Raw genomic sequence first — 3658 nt, forward strand, 5'->3', positions numbered from 1 at the left:
ATGTATTCAAGTTAGTCGAAGTAAAATTATTTATTTATTGAACAATGGACCACTCGAAAAAGTTCGAAATAGTGAAGTAAAAAGCAATAGCCATCGACATTAAATTTTTCTATCCGCTTTTCGCCCGTGAAAGAACTATACCATCAAAGACCGTCGAACCAACACAGAAAAATTATAGAGTAATGTGAAACCCTTTAGCTTTAAAGATATACAGTATTCCTTGCATTATTTGCGGAACTACGTAAAGGTGAAGAAGAAGAAGAAGAAGAAGAAGAAGAAGAAGAAGAAGAAGAAGAAGAAGAAGAAGAAGAAGAAGAAGAAGAGGAGGAGGAGGATGGGGATGAGGAGGAGGAGGAGGAGGAGGAGTTAGTGGTGGTGGCGGAGGAGAATAAAGGGAGAATAAACCCTCTTCCCCACTAGGACAGTCCTGTCCCAAATCTGTAACATATAGAATTTAGAGAAATCTTCCGCACCTATTGGGACGGGACAAAACAGTCCCGTTGTGTCCCAAGCCGTTGTGAAATGCTACAAAATCAACGGGACAGGACTGTCCCAGTCCCGTGTTCATATCGTTTGTGATAGTAGAAAAATATAGCAGACTTCCGCACTAGGACAAAAAAGTCCCAGACTTGGCGGCGCCGTGTCAAAATTGAAATGCCTGTCTTTATTTTCTGCATCCCTACTAACTACTACTACTACTACTACTACTACTACTACTACTACTACTACTACTACTACTACTACTACTACTACTACTACTACTGTTGCTTCTGCTGCTGCTAATGCCACTAATATATTAATACCTACATCCTTTACATTTTGTATTTATTTCCAATTCCATTGTATTTATTTTCCAACAATAGTCCACACTTTATTTTAGTTCACTGCATTACACAGTTCCTACCCGCCTCCCCTCTTTTAACATAATTAAGTACGCACCTTTTATAAATTTCTATTGCTCTGTTTTAATTCGCGCTTCCTCACAAAGTAGCATACAATTTCCTGCCCATCAATGTTTTTGTTTATGCATCTTAACAACGCCACTACCACATGATCTCATTCGTCTGTAGTTTTTAATTCATCATGTGTTGTTGATGAAGGGGAAACCCGAAACGTCCATTTTATCTGTTTTCGTATATTAAACTGAAGCTTACATTCAATTTCACAGTTATGATTTATTTATTTATTTCAATTCTGAATATAAAAAAGCAATAACAATTCAAAAAATAATTATATGTGATGAAACCACGTACAGAAGGCATAGCAACATAAACATTTTCGGCAATTTAAAAACGTATGTTTATAAATATAACTTAAGAAGTGTCACACTTTGTGACACAGCAGTAACGTGTCTAAAACCCGTCGCACATCTATTCGGTACCTTGTGGGATCAATTATCTTTATCGTTATTTATTTCGGGAATTTTCAATGAAAATATTTTTAAGTAAGTCCTTCTGAGCCACTTGGACTCATTGTAAGACAAATTAACTCCTTTAGAGCCTTGTAGCCAATGGTGCAGGAGTTATTCCGGTTTCAATAGCGTGAAGCGGACAATTAACGTATTTGTTTGAAAACCTTTGAACAGGACGCTAGTCTATCGCAGATTACTATCCCAGCTTGACAGGTACCCTTTTACACCCGAATGGAGTGAGTGATTGGAGTAAATTTTCTTGCTCTAGAAAGTACAAATTGGCTTCGGTCAGCATCGAACACAGAACCTCTGAGTCCAGAGTACAACGCGCTAACCATGGGCCATCTTGCCTCCTAAGCTTATAAATCCGGAACTTATCCATGTTGCTGTAGCGTTGAGCAGACAGATAACAGTTTAAAATTAAAAAAAATAAAATTCCCTTTATTCATCCCATAGGGGAATTTTTTCTCGAGGGTCTATTCCAAGGGAAGACTGGAATAACCCAGGCGTCAGCCGCAATGCAGCGCCGCAAATTGAGCTAGGGCGATGTATAACCCAGGCGTTAGCCGCAGTGCAGCGCCGCAAATTGAGCTAGGCGAGGTGACTTACTCAAGGCAACACAGCGCATCAGCGGGTGATCGAACTGATGCCTTTCGGGTACGAAGCAAAGACCGTACCACCGAGCCATGCTGACTTTCTATTATCCTCTTGAATGATGCTAGTCCGTCAAAGATTACTTTCGTCAGCGAACTGGTACTCATTTGCACCTGGGTAAAATGAGGTGATTCCAAGAAAGTCATTTTAAGATAAGATCGGAGATCACCATAGAGTCTACGGAATTGACCCTTGAGCAATCTTTGGGTCATTAAAGGATGCACCCAATATTGTTTTCTCTTTCAATTTGTCTTTTTTTTCCACGTAGTAAAGCACAAAAATATGCAACCTCTATTTCATCCATTACTAGTAGTAGTAGTAGTAGTAGTAGTAGTAGTAGTAGTAGTAGTAGTAGTAGTAGTAGTTGTAGTAGTAGTTGTAGTGGTAGAAGTAGTGGTAGAAGAGGTGGTAGTTGTAGTGGTGGTAGTAGTAGTAGTAGTAGTAGTAGTAGTAGTAGTAGTAGTAGTAGTAGTAGTAGTTGTTGTTGTTGTAGATGTAGTAGTCGTAATAGTAGAAGTAGTGGTAGTAGTAGTAGTAGTAGCAGCAGCAGCAGCAGCAGCAGCAGCAGTAGTAGTAGTAGTAGTAGTAGTAGTAGTAGCAGCAGCAGCAGCAGCAATAATATTACTCTTGCTATAAGAATATTTCATGATTATAGAAATCTTATGTAAACAAATCCCATTGTACTGTGTAAAAAATCATTATCGTCATGTCGTATCTTATGTTGATTCATAAAATGTGAATTATTAGAGTTGTACCAAGGACTTATTTTTTAAATTATTAATTTATAATTCAAACTATTAAATAACTAATCTATTAATAAGAAGATTTGACATTATTATTATCACCATTTTAATTATCATTATTATTATTATTATTATTATTATTATTATTATTATTATTATTATTATTATTATTATTATTATTATATTATTATTATTATTATTATTATTATTATTATTATTATTACTATTATTACATTATTATTATTATTATTATTATTATTATTATTATTATTATTATTATTATTATTATTATATTATTATTACTATTATTATTATTACTATTATTATCATTATTACTATCATTGTTTGCCTTGCTTTATTATTGATTTTATTTACTTGATTTGTTGATGAAAATATTATATTCTTGTATGAGTTATATTGACAATTGCCTACAAATAAACTTTTGAATCTTGTACAAAAAATAAAAAAATAATGCATTCGCGCAGGTGTGTCCCGGGACAGTCCTGTCCAAGTGCGGAACCCCTTTTGAATTGAAGTTTTCTCCAGTGAGACAGGACAAATTTGTCCTGGGACAGTTTTGTCCTAGTGCGGAAGGAGTCTAAAGGGAATTATTAGTATTATTATTAAAGCTCTGTCCCCGGTAACGTCCCCGTTGCTTTAAGTATATTGCCCAACTGGATTCAGTTGTCAATCGGTATAATGATATATTATTATCTATTTGACATATGGTCTGTTAGGGGTATTAAAAGAGCATCGCGAGCTTAATAAAACCGTGGAAATGCTCTTTACACTGACTGCCTGAGCAGCAAAGATAATCTGAATGTAAAAATTAACGAAAATAAACGGCGAA

This window comes from Berghia stephanieae, chromosome 3 (assembly GCF_034508935.2).
Source record: "Berghia stephanieae isolate SIO BIC M18660-M18661 chromosome 3, UCSD_Bste_1.3, whole genome shotgun sequence".
In the NCBI taxonomy this organism is placed as follows: Eukaryota; Metazoa; Mollusca; class Gastropoda; order Nudibranchia; family Aeolidiidae; genus Berghia; species Berghia stephanieae.